This window comes from Mustela erminea, chromosome 6 (genome assembly GCF_009829155.1).
Source record: "Mustela erminea isolate mMusErm1 chromosome 6, mMusErm1.Pri, whole genome shotgun sequence".
NCBI classification, from domain to species: Eukaryota; Metazoa; Chordata; class Mammalia; order Carnivora; family Mustelidae; genus Mustela; species Mustela erminea.
Genome location: NC_045619.1, coordinates 33,967,616 through 33,987,989, shown reverse-complemented (window position 1 = coordinate 33,987,989; position 20,374 = coordinate 33,967,616).

Genomic DNA, 20,374 nt, shown 5'->3' with positions numbered 1-20,374 from the left:
TAGCAGAAATAAGAATAAAATGAGAGGTTTTCATATGGTATTAAAGTAGTTTGAATAATTCAGGCAATTTTTTTTTTAAACTGAATTACCTTGGTAGAACAAAAGCATGGGTTGTATCTCTTTGCTTGAGTTGCAAAGAAATTGGAAAGATAAGGAACTAACTAATCAATGACTATCTATTTTTAGCAATCCTAAACAATATTATCAAAACTTCTTCAAAATAAAGTCATTGCAAGACCAGAAATACAAATTTGATTGAGTCACAATCAAGAGGGTGTCATCTTGGGGAAAAAGATTCTGGAAGGAAGTTCAAATATATTGAAGACAATTTTTAAAGGAAAACAACTTTTTAGTGACATCACATCTTTGGCCTATTTTAGTAGTTCTTGAGCTTATCTGCACACTGGAGTTGCACATATTATTTAATAAAAATGTAGAATTCAAAAGTTAATCCCTGGAGATTCTGATTCAGTGGAGTTCCTAGAATTGGAAAAATGTTTTAAAACTCCTCAACAGACTCAGATGGGACTGGTCTACATATAAAGATATAGGATCTATGCCAAAATATGAAAATCGACAGAATCATGTAAAGGAGAAAGGAAACCACCACCACCACCACCACCAACAACAACAACAACAACAACAACAAAAAACAGGTAATATATAACAACTGCCTAAAAATCTATCAGTATTGTATCTGAGTGCAGTTCCTACTTGAAAACTTAGATAAATTACACTTTTTCTTCCTATAAGCTATTTAACCTGCTTTAGGCCATTTATTATCTCAGAGATCAACCATATTAACCACTAAATGCAACTGGACACTCACGCCAGTGTCCTGTGGTAGAAGGAATGATTTCAGGCAAGAAGAAAACCTCAAGTAAATATCTCTGCAATTATTATTTTCCACACTCCATTATGCCATATTTATTTTTACTAGTTTTTCCTATGAGATTGCTTCATCTATGATTATTTCAAGATTCTGCTTAGGTAAGAAAGAAATGCAGTGTTTGGTATAGAGATTTTAGGGCTGTTTGTAAAAAGCTTATTAAAATTTTTTCTAGATTATTTTCCGGTTGCTGGAATTATGGGTGATATACTCTTATGATTTTTTTCTGTATTTTCCAAATTTCTATATAATGTATTTGATGTACTTCCATAATTAGAAAAAAATTATGTATTAAATGGGAATTGTGAATGGTATGAACAATGTTATAATCATCAAAAATATCAATACCAGTAGATTAACTCAGGTGACAAGATAAATTAGTGATTCAATAGTTTGTGCATTTTTATTCTTGATAACTCCCCTTTATCACGTCATAATTTGGGGCTCCTTTGTCTCAGAAGCAAAGCAAAAATTGCTTGCAGCCTGCCTACTATTCTCTCATGCAAAAATTTTAGTTTATTGAGAATTAAAGACCTAAGGTTGGGGGAGCCTGGATGGCTCAATCTGTTTGTTAAGCATCCCTCTGACTCTTGGTTTTGGCTCAGGTCTGGATCTCAGGTTGGGGAAGGCAGGGAGGGAGCCCTGAGCCCATGGGGAGCTCAAAGTCGGCTTTTCCTCTAGGTTCTCCTCTGCCCTTCCCCCTGCTTTATAAGTAAGTAAGTAAATAAATAAATAAAATTTCAAAAAAAATTTTTTAAAGACCAAAGGTTTGAGGGAGAACAGAAGGAAATGGGTCTTTGTGGGGGGAGACAATGAGCCAAAGACTGTATGGAAGCAAGATCCTTTGCAACGTCCCGTGTTTCACAGTGTGCTGGAGCTAAGAGCTCGAGGGAAAGTGAAATAATTGGCACATCTGAGTTAGCGATACACGATATATACTGACTACACTGTTTTCTTCTCTCAATTACTGAAGTTTATTTTATGTGTTTCTCATATTTTATATTATAAAGTTTATTTTATATGTTTCCCATATCTTATATGAATCCCTGTCCGGAAGGATGAAAGGTTACTCCAAATTTTGCTGTGAAAGAGAGAGAAGGGAGGGGAGTCAACACTCAGAGACGAAGACCCTTTGCTCTTTGATCCTGCTTTTTATTGGTCCTTTAAGATAATTACACCTCTTTAGTGCTGTTTCTCAAGCACGTGACCTGACGTGTGACAGGGGTCTTATTGGAACGAGGAGATGTGTTTACCGGAAAGATAGGATATGCTAATCTGCGTGTTCGATGAGTTCTGCCATACATAGCCTAAGTGACAATGCAGAAGTCTCTTAGGTCACAGGGTGGTTTTGGGGCTAGGAAAGCTTCAGGGAAGGGAACTCCAAGGGCATTCCAAGGGCAGAGTGGTCACACAGGCCTAACATCAGCTATTCCAAAGGCCTAGCATCTCTCAGAAACCTTCCCTGCCCTCAGTGGCCTCCTTGTTACATTTGAGCAAGTCGGATATTATGGCTGATGTCATGCTCTACATTAACCCCAACATGTTGATACTCTGTGACAAAATACTTCTCACAGTGAATGAAGATCATTTGTGTCCAGATCCCTGAAGGTATTGGTTAAAAATTATGCTGATCACTGAGTACCTCTCAGACTTCTTGAATCAGAATTTCTGAGAATCAGAAAGCTATAATTTAAAAATAAGCTTCCTAAATAGTTTTAATCACAGTTGTTTGAAAACTATTATTATAAAGGCAAAACTAATATGTATTAAAGACTTCAATGCTTATAAATTAACATCATATCATCACACATATAATTTTAATACTGAGGGAAAATCTTTCATACTTCTGTCAGTCTAAGAGGAAGTCTTTTCTGGCCCACAGTAAGGTGGGAAAATAGGGATAATGCAATGACCGTGAGTGTCACTGAGCGCACACCCTCTCCTTTTCCTTATTCTTGACCCACTGGGGGACTAATTACTATGGACAGGAGGATAATAAATCCTTATGCTACTCCCATTCATTTACATCAATTTGCTTCTGTCTAAACTATGGTAAATGTCTTTTTTCCTCCTAAAAGAGTTTTTGTAGAAGAAGGTATCCACAAGGGACAGAGGCTTCAGCATTGTACAGCAATAAGCACTATTTCTCATTGGCCCATTGCCCTCTGTAGTTGGGAGAAGGGGCATTGGTGTGAGAGATAACATGTTAGCATCTGCGTGATAGGTGAAATACCCTGGAAAGAATTTCATGTATTTAATATGAATCTGGATCATAATGATCCTGAACTTACCCTCAGGTATGGGTTTATGATCATGTAAACATTTTACATGAATTACCCACTAACAACCACACATCAGACTACGGTAATGGAGGGGAAGAACTGATTTTAGAATGAGATTTGATTCTGCAATTATGGATGGAGTTTTCTAACATGGATATCTCTCAGGAGATGGAGAAACAGGCAGGCTTTGAAATAGTGGGGCATGACTAGGTTCTGAAAATCAGTCTACAAGGGACTAGATTCTTCTGCAAATCACTTGGTTAAGTAGTTTATAATAGCATGGTGGATTTCCTACCCCTCATCATAAAAGAAAACACTTTTTCCTATCCTCACAGAGTTTAGCAGGGATATAACTTTTGATTGTTGACAATTTACCTTAATATCTGCATTAACTTTTGCAGAGGAAGGTACATTAACTATAATACAAGCAACATGTATTGATTCCTTGCTATTTTATGTTGTTTTTAGAGAATAGAAAGGGACCACCTGTTCATTAACCCTATCTGAAATGAGGTGGTAGAATTATGATAGCTTTTTATCATGACCTATTGTTTTTGCCTAAGAGGAAGTATAAAAGTGGCCAAACTCTCTCTCTACTTTGTAACCAACTGTCACTTTGCTGTAAACAAAAACCACTATGGGAAGCCTCGAACTGCTCAGAGTTTTAGAAAAGAAGGAGGAACAGAAGGAGTCATTTTCATTAAGACTGAAGGCCGAAACATATGGGGATGGAACCTGAATGTGTTTAATAAACTGTGTGTTTGTGTGTGTCTGTATAGTGGGGGCGACAGGGAGTTGGTGATGAGAGGGGAGGGTAAATAATAAAGAAGTACAGCGGACTGGTTTCTGCCCCTGTCTAAAGTTTCACTTAGAAATAAAATTAAAATTATATGATGTCTGAAATTGGCGTTAAAATACTCCCAAGAGGGTGCCTGTGTGGCTCAGTGGGTTAAGCCTCTGCCTTGGGCTCAGATCATGATCTCGGTGTCCTGGGATCAAGTCCCGCATCGGGCTCTATGCTCATTGGAGAGCCTGCTTCCCCCTCTCTCTCTGCCTGCCTCTCTGACTACTTGTGATTTCTCTACCTGTGTGTCAAATAAATAAATAAAATCTTAAAAAAAAAAAAAAAAAGTACTCCCGAGAAAGGGTACCTGGGTAGCTCAGTCAGTTAAGCATCCAACTGGTGATTTCAGCTCAGATTGTGATCTCAGGGTTCTGAAATCAGCCCTGCATTGGGTTGCATGCTCAGCAAGGAGTCTGCTCAAGATTCTCTCTTTCTGCCCCTCCTCTCCCTGCTCTATCTTTTTGCAAATTAATTAATTAATTAATTAAATAGTTCAGGGAAAACATAGTTGTAGAATAGAATAAACAAAAGAAGCCAATCCTTTAAAAATTTTTAATTTGTGTGAAAGAAATTCATGAGTGCTTATTTTATTCTTTTCTATTCCTTGCATATACTTGAAAATTATATAATTAAAACTTCATTGTGTTTTATCTTAGGAAATGACACCATCTTTGATTTAAGCCAGCTCTAAAGCAATGATCTTATTAAAGTACTTTTTTTCCACATTGCAGTATAGAATAAGCCATATTTACTGTGCGGTTTCATATTTTTTTCTTCTATGCTTAAATTGTCTATGTATCTCCAGGTTTTCAGTAATGTCTTACAAATATATAGCCTTTAATGGGGAGCACAAAGATACAGCACAATAAAGGTTGACCTTTTGCATATCAGTACATCTTATAGGCAATTGTAGCATCATTCTAGGGAGGCAATGATCCAGAAATTTTCAACCATAATCAGCAAAGAAGTTGCAGTAAGTGGGAGATGTTAGAAGTAGGAGAATTGAGAAGGAACACTAAAGAAACCTGCCTTAAACTAATCTAGCTAGCCAAACATACAACTCCTTTTGTTCCTGAATATAGTTGAGGAGAATGATCCTTGAGACGTGTCTGTGGTATGTCTGCCTGTGTCTATGTTGAGTGGTAAGGTACTGTCCTTTCTGTGAAGGACTGACTTTGATTTTGATAGTATTTTTTCCCACCATTTCTATTAAAATGTTTTTCTTTGTGAAGTGATGGCGCTAACATATGGTAGCATGACAATTTTTTTTTAATGTTGATTTTATATTGGCCTTCATAATAGCTTTAGAATTATTCCCCAAAATTAAAATCTAGGAAGAGAAGATCTAGGAAGAATCTAGTAAGAGATTTGGAGGCCTCAAAAGATTTATTTTTAAAAAGACATTCAAAAGGACACATGCACCCCCATATTTAGTGCTTTCAACCAGTCTCCAAGTTAATGCTGGTCCCCAGACGCAGGGCACTCTCGGATTGGGGTATTACTTTCCAACCAGTCGCCTCTGGTGGCTCCCTCCCCCTTTCGTTTATCTTCCGATATCAGTCCGCCGTTCCCACTCTGCTTTACCTGCCCACTGGTGTCTTCTGCCCCTGTAGAGATCCAGACGTGTATAATTCTGATCTCAGGCTGATTTCATGGGTAATCGGAGTTCTTTGGTAGGTAATCAGCTCACTTTAGGGTACAGGTTGAAAAAGCGCCTCCTCCTACTTCCCCGCCATCTTGTCCCGCCCCCCGCACCCCAATGTTTATAGTAGCACTGTCAACAATAGCCAAATTATAGAAAGAGCCCAGATGTCCACTAACTGATGAATGGATAAAGAAGATGTGTCATATACATATGTGCAGTGTGTGTGTGTGTGTGTGTGCGTGTGTGTGTGTAGTGGCATATTATTTGGTGACCCAAAATAACAAAATCTTACCATTTGCAACAACATGGATAGAAATAGAGTATATAATGCTAAGCAAAATAAGTCAGTCAGAGAAAGACAAATATCATATGGCTTCACTCATATATAGAATTTAAGAAATAAATACACATGAACATAGGGCAATGGAAAGCAAAGTAAAATAAGATAAAAACATAGAGGGAGACAGACCATAAGAGACTCTTAACTATAGAGAACAAACAGGTTTGCCGGAGAAGGGGTGGGTGGGGAGTTGGGGTAATTTGGTGTTGGATATTAAGGAAGGCACTTATTGGGATAAACCCTGGGTATTACATGTAAGTGATGAGTTACTAAATTCTACTCCTGAAACAAATGCTACCCTGTATGTTAACTAACTTGAATTTGAAGTTAAAAAATAATCTAAAAATAAATAAAAATTTTAAAAGGTAGCACAAAGATAGTACACAGAGAAAAGAGCTACCATTAGTAGGTAGGGGGGAGGGGAAGAGGTTGAAAGGATTAGAACGCAGAAGCTCGGAGAAGAATTTCTGTAGAGCTTTTAGGAGGGTCACAGCAGTTCTAAGACCCATGCCTTGGAATAGAAGATACTGCCTATCCAATGCTTGGTACCTCAGGATCTCAGAGCCAGTGTTTTTGCAAAGAGGGAGCCCAGATTTCTAAGGGAAGAGTTCTACTCAGCTGGAACTTGTACTTCTGAGGGGACATAATGAGACTGTTTGGGGAAATGTGTTAAAAAAAAAAAAAGGAAAGAAAGAAAGAAAAGAAAAGGTTAGAAACTTGAATTAAGTGCTGCTCCCAAACTGAGAAGCTATTGCTGGGGAAACACTATCAGGAACAACCTGCCATCACAGAACACGGGATGGAAGGATGGGTTTGAAGATGAGAGAAAATAGATTAATTACCAGCATGGTGAATCCCTTCAGCTACACACCACCTCTATTCACTCTTACCATATGCTAGAAAACAATATAACAAAAATAACAATTTATGCTTTCACCTAAAAGTATTCAATTATCTTTTATACTATAAAGATCTTTTCATCTACTCCCTAAAAAGGGTGACACAAAATCCCATTGGTCATAGATTCCACCGCTGGATATCGTAATTACTCCCCATATTCTGTTCCTACCTCTATATTGCATAATCTAAAGACCATATCATAAAGTTAACCATGCACAACGATCCTTAATAAAATAAGAAAGGTAAGAATAAGAATGGGAGACAAAGTAATTAGTATACACAAACAGAGTATGCCAACGAAAACAGGCATAGCTGCTGCAGTATTTTGCTTCGTAATAGGTCCTGAAATAATGAGCTATACAGGTCCTGCCTTATAGCATTTGCCGATTACTGTGGTGTAAATATTTCCAAAGGCTGATTTCAAGCTTCCAAGGATGTGTCACTGAAGACAGAATGAGAAATGACACACACCATCAGTTCTTGGGAGTGCATACCCACCTGCTCCTGTGCACTCCGGCTTTCATAGTCCTGGAAGTTGATACCTGGCCATGTTGCACTCCTCATGCCATTCAAGCAAGAGGCAAAGGGAGTAGTATACTGGTCACATGATGGATTGGAAATAAACAGGATAAACTGTGGTTGCTTTTACATAGTGGAGGAAAGAAAACTTTCTCTGGAATCTCTGGCCTTCTCGAGGGTTACTTTTCATTGCTTCCATTCCAATCAGTAAAGATAATTACAAAACAAACAAATAAACAATCAAGCAAGCGAAAAACCAAACCAAACCAAACAACAGACAGATGAGGCAGGTCCACTCATGATTCAGATCCTTCAGAAAACAAACATTAAACATCGCATAGAGAACTTCAACCAGTTGAGATCCCGACATTAAGTAAAGGGCTTTGGGAATGTGTAATAAAGATCATGGCCTATTAAATTTTGTGTCCCCCAAACCTAATAGAGTTTCAGATGCATTTAAGTGCTTAATAAATATTTGACAACTGAATAAAATTTATCTACCAAGTTAATTATCTAAATTGTCATTAAACCAAGTGCTCTTTTCAGAACTAAATTATCAGATTCATTACTGACTTCAGGTTTGAAAGTCCATTGTTTGTTTCCCATAAGTGTGTGTCAAGTGTAACAAAAAAAGTGACTAAATTAACTTTACCGTCCTGATAAAGATCTGAGTCATCCTGATTAGAAATTCCCCAGTTTCTCACATTGCTTTTTCATTATATTGATATAAGGATTCTGGAGAACTACAGACAAAACGTTCACTTTCAACTGACTTTAATATCAGGTGTGGAGAAATAAAAAACCATTAATTTGAATATTGAGCTCCAAGAAAGAGTAACATCAGTCCACCTGTGATTGATATCGTTTGCTGACTCTCAGCACTATCTTTGTCCTTCAAAGCTCCCCCAAAGGCTGCAGGGCAAGAATGCCAAAAGCCATACTTCCCAGACTTCTTCATGAGCTGGGAGATGGAGGTGAGAAAAAGGGAGTATTCTATGGTAGCTGCAAACAGGTGTGTGGGCATCAGCAGGCAGGCAGAGATGAGGATTTTCAGCAGGCATCCAATTTTACCTATTGCCAAATTCAGTGTTCTGTGCCTTTGGGGTCATTCATGGGAGCTTCCAGAAGCTTCCTCGAGTCCTCCTGAAAATAACCCACACAGGTACTGCAGGCAGCTGAGGTCACTGGTGATGATCTTCAAATTCTCCCATTATTTCCCTGTTTCTTAGAAGGGCCTTTTCTGCCCTCCACATCTAGAAAAGCCTCTAGTTAACCCATTTAAAAGTCTTTTCTGTATCACATTAATCTAGAATGTCCTCTGAATGACATACCATTCTATCCCACACTTTTTTCCTCATAAGGGATGTGACAGAGATGGATGAAGCACAAAGAGGCAAAAAAGAAGGCAGCAGAGAGCAATATTTGCTGATTAGTCTTTGAAATTCATGCAGATCTCCTAGTACCAGGATCCTTAGAGAAGGATCAGATGAACATTGGTCAGAAAATACTGAAATACAGTATTGTTTTATTAGTTACTTTCAAAATTACTTTTAATGCTACCATATTGTAATTCTAGGAACCAAAAAATAGCAACTAAAGAGTGGGCATTCCGAACCATTATGGAATGATTATTAAATGATACAAAATGTCATAGAATAATAGAGGCAATCATATCGATAGCTTACATTAGCACTTTAAAAATTTTCAGGGTAAAAAGCCTGCATAATTTCTTCATAAAACATTCACTATAGAGACATTATTCTATAATTACATCTACCCTTACAATTATTTTCAAATGATATAAAATTATCAGTAAGCAGATATAAAAAAACACTGGAATATTTCATATATGCAAGACTGTATGCTATGCATATACTTTGGGACATAACAAAGAGTAATTTACATGTTCCATATTTCACAGAGAGCCTCAGGGTCATTCTTAATCCCTCCACTCAGTAGCTGTAGTTTCTAACTCCAAAATATATGTAAAATCTACTCCTTTTCATCTACCTTACAGTCACACTGGGTAAGCAATCATCATCTCCCCCACACCTGCCTTACTCCTGTTTCTATACTTCTCCCCACCCCACCATCAACAACTCAATCCACACTCAGCACAGAGTATGGTTTTAAAACATAAATCAGATCGTGACAATTTACCTATCATACAACTTTCGGGGCTTCTTCCTTTCATGATAAAACCCAAATACCTCTGTCCAGCATAGTCTTCTTGCAAGATAGAGCTTCTGCCTAATTCCCAAGCCTTATCTGGTTCATACTATATGCTTTCCCTCACGGTGCTCAGCAATCCTGCCCTCCTGGCTCTTCCTCCCTTCTCTGCTCTAGCCGCTTGCATTTGCTGTTCTGTCTCCCTGGTAAACTACTTTCCTACTGCTTTTTGTTGTTGTTGTTTTCCTTTTTTTTTTGAAGTATTCCTTTTTATTTTATTTTAATTTATTTTATTTTATTTTATTTATTTGACAGAGAGAGAGAGATCACAAGTAGGCAGAGAGGCAGACAGAGAGAGAGGAGGAAGCAGGCTCCCTGCTGAGCAGAGATTCCCAATGTGGGGCTTGATCCCAGGACCCTGGGACCATGACCTGAGCTGAAGGCAGAGGCTTAACCCACTGAGCCACCCAGGTGCCCCTCTTTTGAAGTATTTCAAATTTATATAAAAGTTGCCAGATAGTATTAAGAGCTCCCATATATCTTTTCTCACATTAGGACACTTGCTTTCATAAGCACAGTAAAATCATCACAATCAGGAAATTACCATTGATTAAAACTGCTTAAATATTACCATCTAATTCACAAACCCCACTTGAATTTCAATGATTGTCCTAATAATATGCTTTAAAGGACTAAGATCCCATCCAGAATTTATGATATACTTATTGGACATGTCTCATCAGACTTTTCAAATCTGGAACAGTTCCTCAGGCTCTCCTTATATTTCATGTCTTTGACAGGTTTAATGAATACAGGCCAGTTACTATGTAGGATATTTTATATTGATTTGTGTTCTCCTTAATACATTGTATTAGGAAGTACACCATGGTTAATTGTATTCCTGATGATGCTAACTTTTACCATTTGGTTAAGATAGTGCCAGATTTCTCCACTACAGAGTTCATTACTTAATGTATTTGTTAATAACTTTGAACTATTTTATAGAAAAATACCTTGAGATTCTATAAACATTATGTCTCTCATTAATGTTTGCATCTATTTATGATTCTTATATGAATTATTTGTATGATGGTTGTCAAATGCTGATGGTCCAATTCCAACGTTGCTTTTACATATATTAGTTATTGTTCTACTTAAAGAACTTGCTGTTTCTGTAATTTAATACATAATTATTTTTGTATAGATAGAATTTGAACTTCTGTTTTACTCAAAATGTTGATAATTGTTACAATTGTTATTTGTTTTGATACTCAAATTCTCCTCTATCTGGTCACTGGAAGCCTCTTCAGAGGGGTTGCTGTATCTTTTCGACTCATCTATGTCATTCTTAGAGCACTTCCTCGTTCCTAGCCCGAGGAGTTGACCTGAGCTCATCTTGCTTCTTCCCTACACAATCCTGGAGTCAGCCACTTCTTCAAGATCCCTTCCATCATTTTCATGGAGAATAGTATTTAAATATAAATAGTATAAATAATACACACATACACACACACACATAGTATAAGTAGTATTTATAAACCAAGGTCTGTGTGCTAGTTGTGGTCCTTTCAAATGGGACATCTGTATTCATTGGCTGGTCAGTGGAGAGAATTGGGAAATACATATGTGTATATACATACACACGCACACATATATGTAAGCATGTATTTCTACACCTACTTCTCTACAATTTTTTTTATTTTTATTTATTTTTATTTTTTATAAACATATATTTTTATCCCCAGGGGTACAGGTCTGTGAATCACCAGGTTTACACACTTCACAGCACTCACCAAAGCACATACCCTCCCCAATGTCCATAATCCCACCCCCTTCTCCCAAACCCCCTCCCCCCAGCAACCCTCAGTTTGTTTTGTAAGATTAAGAGTCACTTATGGTTTGTCTCCCTCCACACAGGGGCACACTGGTCACAAGTAAAAATACAGAAAGATGGCCTATCTAGTTTTTGTAAACTCTTATTTTTTTTTTTAAGTGTGTCCACTTTTTCATGCTTTCTTCCAGCCAACTGGTTAAAGTCTCAGGTTCTTGAGACCTGATCTGCCACTTACTAGCATTGTGAACTTGGGCAACCAGTTTTAATCCTTAAATATAAAAAGGTGATCATAGTATTAGGATAGCTAACACAAACAGATATCATGAAGAATAAATGAGACCAGAACTGTAAAATTCTGCTGTGAGCTCTACTTGGCATGTAGCAAGCACTTCATCAAAAAACGCTGTTTATTGTTGCTGAAATATATTTTGGGTAAGATTGTTATTGATATTAACTTCACTTTATCTTAATACTAGCATTAACACTCCAGATTTATGTTCTTCAAGAACATAAACATTTGTGTCCCCCAAATCATACCTTACACAGCCACCATTAAAGTATCTATACATTTTTAAAGAAACATTATAAATGTATATCAACATTACATACCTATCAACACATTATACAAAATAATGAGAATAGGTTTATTTTCTAGACTATCTATTACAAAGAGGTACTATTTATTTTCAAAGATGTTTCATGGCACTCTACACACTAACACACACACACACACACACACACACACACACACGCACGAGTAAATATCCAAACAAGGATGGAAATTGTCTAGTATAGTATATTTTAACTACTTATATTTTGATTTAAAAAAAAGTGTTTTCAAAATATTTTATTAATATCCAGAATTGTTACTGGAATATCAATACATTATGTCAGTTTTCTTGATAGTTTGCTTTCATTGAGGGAAACAAGATTTTTTAATGATTGTTTATTTGTATTTTGTTTTTAAGAATCAATTATGTTCGTCTTTTCGTATTTTTAAAAAAGGTTTTATTTCTACATAGAAATAAAATTTTTTTTTCTTTAAGTTTACAAGGCAATAGAGGTGTAAAACATAAAGCTTCAAGCCATAAAAAACAAGATTTTTACATAAACATACACCTTCCAAAGCACCAATTATTACTGTCAATTTACTGGGACATAATGTGAATGAAAATATTTTGAAATCTATTGATACAGAAATGTACTACTGCCCTCTTATGGAATATCCTTGAATGACAGTCAGTGATTTTACACCTCTCTTGAAGTAGAAATAAAAAATATTTTAAAAATATGATTCAATTCATTATATTCCATTCTACTCATGTCGTGTTTTGTTAGTTTTCTGACCACAGCACATTTCAAAAACTTTATTTGTATGATTTTCTTTTCCCCTAATCAATACAGAATTTCTACAAATTTCCTTCTCACATAGTATCCTTTTGAGTTTGTATCAGAATTAGGCTAGTATATTTAATGGAAAACTGAAATATAATACTTGACCATCTAATTTTGAGGGTGGCTGAAAATACTCATTTTAATGTTTAAATCCTAGCTGGTCAAGATGGCTAGTTAATCCAGATGGAAAAACTGGCACAGTTTTTGTTGAAAATAATAATTATCACTATATAACACGTACTGTTTGATATGTATTGTTCTAGGTACAAAGCATTCTAAATGTATTAACTCACTGCCTTCTCACATCAACCTTGTGAGTTAGTGCTATTATCATCCGTAATTTACAGGTAAAAAAAAAGGATGCAAGGAGATGTGAATTATTCAAGGTCACTTGGGGGACTAAGTACCAGGGCTGGCATCTAAACCCTGGCAACTGGCTTCCCTGTGTTGAATGTCAAAACTCTACTGGTTCTCTGTGATCAAGACAATTTATATGAAGATCTGATACATTTATCAATGATCCCTGAAATCACCCAGAAATCGTCAGCTCATCTCTGTTTAGATCATTTTAATGAGCTTGAACAAATTGAGTGGGTCAGTGAGGTGATCCTGTTTAATAAGCGTGTGGACATTCAGATACGTGTTTATTCTCCTCTAATCCTTCTTCCTCTTTCAATTTCTCCTCCTCTCCTATTCCTCTTTCCTTTAAAAAGGGGAAAAAAATAACGTGCATGTCGTTTCTGTGCCAAGCACTGTGTAGCTCCAGGAAATATAATTCTAAATAAAACAAACGTCTAACCTCTGGGAATTTGTTAGCTAATGTGGGAAACAGAGAATTTGAATATAATATCAGGAGCGCTGTTCCAAGGGTAAGGAGAGCATGCAAACTGGGCAAACAAATCCACAAAGGAAAATGCTTTTTACACTGGGAACTGAAAGATATGTTGACGCTAGCCAAAGACAAAGGGAGAATGGGGAGGAGTAGAGAGCAATCTGGATACACAGAACAATATGTGCAAAGAAATGGGTTCAAAGGGATTTAGAACCTCAAAGAAACACAGCTATAGTGATTGTACATGACCGCAGGGTAGAATGTGCTAGAGAAGAGATGAGCCGGGGTAAGGCAGAAACTTATTATGGAAAATCAGGTCTACCATCTTAAGCAGTTTGTAATTTATCCCAAGTATCTTAAGTACAGAGCCTTAGAAGGACTTTTAAGAGAGTCATAAGACCAGAATCACACATTAAATGTTCTAGTTATCTGCATTTTTCCCCAAAATATGAAGGAATATGGTGAAACCTATATTTTAGTATTACTCACAGCCGTGTTAGACGTACATTTCACCTGGAAGGCTGAACCTAAATGTTGTGGCTTGACCTGTGTCTCCCAAAAAGGTATGTTGACGTACTAACCCGTGGTACCCATAAATGAGACCTTATTTGGAAATGGGGTTTTCAAAGATCAAATCAAGTTAAGATGAGGTGTTACTGAATCAGGGTGGGCCTGAATCCAATAGGACTGGTGTCTTTACAAGAAGAGAAGATACACAGACACATGAAGACAGAATGTCCTATGATGGAGAAGAAGGCAGAGATCTCAGTGACGCATCTTTGTCCAGGAACACCAAGCATTGCCCAACCCCGCCAGGAAAAGCATGGGACGGACTCTCCTCTAGAACCGTCAGACTTGGAGCTTCCAGAACTATGAGAGAATACAATTCTGTTGTTTTAAGCCACCCAGTCTGTGGTACTTTGTTTTGGCAGCCCTGGAAAATGAACATACTCTCCTTCCTAGCTGTATACTGACTTCATTCCAGGAGCACACAGAGCCCTACAGAATTCACCAAGGGATAGGCAGTTGTCTTAGGAGAAAGAACCCTCATTGTATCTTGCAAGACATTTTTACATAGTATTTCCCCCTCTCTGAATTTTCTACACGGTTCTCTATTTAGGTAAATGCAATGATCCAAGCAGTCATGTTTCGTAAGTCTTGTGTCTTCTCATTCAAGCAGTCATGTTTCAGAAGTCTTGTGTCTTCTCATTTGCCTGCGAAGATAATAATAGTGTACGAAGAAGTATTCCCTGGTCATACGATTCTCAAGAGTTTGGAAGGACACAGATGAGATATTGTGGATGGGTGAGGTTGCACACTGGCAGCCTGGGTGCGGAATCTGGCGCCCAGACACGTTATTCCCTTAACACGTGTGAATCTTAGTTTTGTTTTTTTTTTTTGTAAACAATCATTTGGAATGAATTTAGACAAGTAGTCAATCCCTAGCATTTCCTCCTACTCTCTAGGTTATAAAATTTGCTTAATTTGAAGTTTCTGAGTTTGTCACCATCTACCTTGCTTTCCATGGATATATCTGTCATCTGGCTATGCTTATGCTAAGAGAAGGCAGAGAGGGTTGGCATTGATCTGGTTTTAAGCCATTGCAAAGATGCCATTGTTTCTTCCATACGAAGGAGATTTGGTATCCCCGTTCACAAAGTTTGATCCCTCAGACCTCATTGTCTCCTTTGAGTCTTAGCTCCTGTTTCTTCCTTGGGTCTCTGACATCTATTTGACTTGGAGGCCACATCTCCCATACCCAGCCCTTCATTCATTGGTTGGATCTTATAACTTATTCTGTACCTATAATTTGGCGGTAATTTACACACAGCATAGGCTTGGAAAATGTATTTGGAATGGAAGAGAAGTATGTAATGCCTTGGCCATCTCTAAATAAAGAGGAGTAATTTGTTTTGGCATCTCAAGTCTAGTATTACACATAAGAAAAATAGGGGAAAATGTAATATATGGCTCAATTCTTAGGGATTCTCAAAAGCTTCAAGTTTATAAGGATCATCTTCAGCCTTTGAAGAATGCCTGAGTTCTAAGGCTCGCTGCATCTGGGCCAGCAGCGGTGCTGAACATTGCATCTCATTATCTTTTTTCATTTTCATAATAGCCATACGTGGTGGATATTGTTACCAATCCCACTTTACAGATAAGGGAACTGAGGTTCAAGAACAGCTTGATAAGTCGTTCAGAGCTATGTAACAATAAGTGGTAGAGCTTATAGTAAGAAAAAAATTAATCTGACTCCAGGACCAAAGTGTTTTTATTGTGTGTGTGTGTATGTGTGTGTGTGTATATCCATCTATCTATCTAATCTAGATAAATACCTAGCTATATAAATATCTATTATCTATATTATATATAGAGAGAGAGAATTTGCATATAGCCTCTTGTAAACTCGGAATTCATATTTTTTAATAAAATGTTACCCAACCTAAAAACAGAAAAAAAAGTGGAGCTGCTTTAGTTGAATAGAAGAGGGGGATGGGGTTGAGTAGAAGCTCTATCTACTCCCTCCCTAGGCACTAGGAGCTCCATAGATTAAAAGCGGAACTGATTTAAGACTGTACTCGCCAGAGGGAGCACCTGAGTGGCTCAGATGGCTAAGTGCCACACCCTTGGTCTCCGTTCAGGTCTTGATCTCAAAGTCATGAGTTCAGCCCTGTGTTGTGCTTCATTCTGGGCATGGCACCTACTGGAAGAAAGAAAGAAAGAAAGAAAGAAAGAAAGAAAGAAAGAAAGAAAGAAAGAAAGAAAGAAAGAAAGAAAGAAAGGAAGGAAGGAAGGAAGGAGGGAGGGAGGGAGGGAGGGAGGGAGGGAGGGAGGGAGGGAGGGAGGGAGGAAAGAAAGAAAGAAAGAAAGAAAGAAAGAAAGAAAGAAAGAAAGAAAACGAGGAAGGGAGGGAAGGAAGGAAAGAAAGAAAGAAGGCTGTATTTTCTAGCAGCTGCCCCTGGGAGTGGAGCTAAAACCTAAAACTTTTCTAATTATTTATTCACTGACTGATGATAAGAGTTAAGGAAAAGAGGACAGAAAAGTGCAGGAGTTCACTACGGCCTCAAAATGGACAAAGAAAGAGGAAAGACCCTGGGAAGACGTGGTCGGCTTTAAACCTCAGTTAAAACTATACGGATCATCCCAGAATTAGGATGGTTTGACTTATGAGGCTTCAGCTTATGATGGTTCGACTTTATGATGTTGCAAAAGCCATATGCAGTCAGTAGAAACCACACCTCTACTTCTGAGCTTTCTCCAAGCTAGTGATACATAGTGTGATACTGTCTCTTGTGATGCTAGGATGTCACTGTCAGCCACAGCTCCGGGTCAGCCACGTGATCCCAAGGGTAAACAGCTGACACATGACCCCTACAACGGTGTTGTTTTTCACTGTCAGTACAGTATTCAATAAACTACATCAGATATTCAATAGCTTCTTGTAAAATAGACTGTGTTAGAAGATTTTGCCCAACTGTGGGTAACTGTAAGTTGAAGTTAGGCTAGGCTTACCTATGATGTTCAGTAGGTTAGATGTATTCAATGCATTTTTGTCATGATATTTTCAACTTACAATGGGTTTATCAGGATGTAACCCCTTCATAAGTCCATTCATAAATATCTGTAAATACCCAGCTTAAATGGTGTTCATAGAGATTAGGATGCAATAGGTAAGTTCTCTCTACCTAGCTGCCCAGGTCTCTCTATATTAGAGCTCTTACCTGGAATGTTCACACTTCACTGTTCCAAAAGCCTGAACTATAATTTTCAGTAGCTAAGTCTCTAAACTTTCAAATCCGTATTACCTAAAATATATTGTGCTTCATAAAACATGAGTAATGGGTGGGAGCTGCTTTTCCAGAATTCCATAGTTTCTGCTAAGCACTAACCCTGCTCTCAATTAGTTCCCATGTGGTTTTTAAGACGAGGCTACTGTTAGGGCTACACTCTAATGTGACAGCTCCTAGTTTTCCTTTGTGTGAAACCAGCTGGACAGATCTGAAACCTGGACAGCACAAGGCTCCAAGTCAGCCTTGAGAGTTAATCAATAAGAGCGGACAAGGCTGCCATGCCTGGCTGATCAGCGAAGGGCATCACAGCATGGGAAAGGGAAGCAAAGTCCCACAGTCTGTTCATCCATCTAGTGCACACCAGGAAGCTCTTCTGCCAGAAACATTTCCCTCTTTTCTCTGAAAAGATCAGAGCTGACTGACTCGTCTTTCTTTAATGATATCACATAGGAAATACTTTTTTTTCTATTAAAAGACAAAGACTCATTCACAGATAAATTACTGTTCGCTCTGATGACCGGAACAGTGATATAAAGACAGATTCAGAATTTTCAGACTATTGTCAGATAACGATCAGCATTATTTTTATTCAGAAATAGGACCGTTTAATGCCAAAAAATATTTCCTCCCCATTACAAGAACTTCCTTTGTGCCCTTGACGTCAAGTCCCTGAAATTACGTAATTATAATAATGAAATATTTGTGTCTTAATCATTTACAGCTATTGAGTTCCCTTGAGACAAACTACTTGTGAAATTCCAAGTACTTTTTCATCTAAATAGTGGCAAAATCTCTCAACTAGAGCTTGTCAGCACTATATGCATTACAAAGTTTACTTCTGTGATAAGAATAAAAAAAAAAAAAGTGATGCTTCTACACTCCCATTCTGGAGGTGTTTTGCTTACTCTGCCTAAAAATAGAGAAACAGTCTTAAAAGTCTTATCTGGAAAAGTTAGAAATGCAAAAACTTAAAAAACTTCAAAAAATTCAAGTTTAGGATGTGGACTACTATATTTTCTAAAACCATACAGAAGATAAATTAACCACAGAGTGATGGCAAAAAGTGTGTGCTGTTTTGCTATTATAATTCATCTGTAAAACTCAAGAGGAAGGCAGCTTCATCTACTTGTTTTGGTTGGGGTTTGTTTGAATATAAATATTTTATGAAGAGGTGGGAAACAATGAAAAGTGGAAGAGTTTTGGATGAGAAAGTGCTATTTTTAATGGATGTGAGTTACAAGCTAAAAAGTGAAAATAAAATAGATAATACATTCCATATCATGATAAAGTGTGCATTATGTAAATAATTAGATTTATTCTATTAAACCTAAGTCTCAGATTCCGTTTATCAGTGACCTCACGTGGCTAAAGTAATGGGGAGTAGACCGTCTTTTCTGGAATGGCTGGTTGGTTAGCTGTTTGGATGTCCTCATTGATACAGCGCTACTTCAGACAGTAACCCGGAAAAAAGGATTGAGGCGATTCAATCTCATAGGATTATAAAAGGCTGAACTGAATGGCTGATTCTACCTAACACTGTATTTTTAAACTATATAATGAATAAACTTTGATTTGATTAGTTAAGCCGAGAGACTGGGCCATCCAGGTTCCCTCTTTTGCTCAGAGAGGGCATCTGCTTTGTTCAGTTCTGTCAGACATTGACTTAACTGACCCTAAGTGATCTCAGATTGATCCTCTTAATATTTATTCAAATTAAAGCAGAGTTTTAAAATGAAGGGGGGGAAGATGACATAATCCTGACAAGAGAGAGATACCATCGCTCTAGGGAAAATGAATCTAGACCAGGCATCTGCCCGCATGAATTCTGTTGACCTGGTCCGTGAAGTGGGTGGAAGCCAGTAATGAGCAGATCAGGTGAACACATGGCCGCCATGCTTGAAAATGCTTTACTCAATCTTTACAAATTGGTGTACACTAGAGTATTGTGTTTTGCCTTTTTGTTCTTCATAAGCGTCCCCTTAAAGAACAGTAAAATGACATATTTTTGCAACTCTTTGAAAGGCTTTTTCTAAAGAAAATTGTATTCTCAGAAACATAAATGCCACTCTCTTCTAAAATCTTTATCTTCCTTACTATGTGATGTAAGAATATATTCTGAAAAGGCCACGGGGCGGGGTAGGGGCGGGGAGAGAGAGCAGCTGGGCTACCACCACTAATCTCCAGGGCCTGGTTCCTTGTACTTACATGGCACCACAGTTCTCATTGCATGGGTCCTACAGGGCATGGTTTTTGCTGTTCATGGTGTTTTTATTTTTGTTGCTATTGGTGGTTGTGGTGGTGGTCTGGGTGTGTATCTGAAGATGGCTCTGGGAATGAAAGGGGTGTTAAAGCAAGAGCAGAACCGAGAGGTCATTGACTTTAGGACAAGATAACATCCCAGTCTTATTACCTCCACATGATAGGCATTCCACAGGCAATGTTTTAGGTGGGAACATATGTCTGAATAAGCAGACAATCAGCCAATTTTGAAGTCAGTCATTTGATGAAAAACAACATATGAAATAATTTGCTTCAGTGCTAGTTATGAAAGTAATATGTTATACTTGGTAATGACTAGCTTATGGAAAGTGTTATCATAAATATTTCCAGTAGTTTTCTAGAGTTTTATGGGGGTTTTTTTGGTCAAAATTTTACAGCTTAAAAAATTTGCAACTAAAATTTATGGGAAAACCCATATAATTGGTATTATTTTATTCATATTTAATCGACACAGATATGGGTCTTTTGGGGGGAGTGTTCAGGAAACAGTGACCTGAATAGTCTCAAAAGGAGAAAGACATTTCACTCTTCAAAGCATTTTTTAAATTATGATGTCCAACTTCTATCCACCCAAATTATTTTTCTCCCCGGTTATCACAACTGCAGCATCTTCATTTTCATTCTGCTTGATTGAAGACAATTAGAGTTCATATT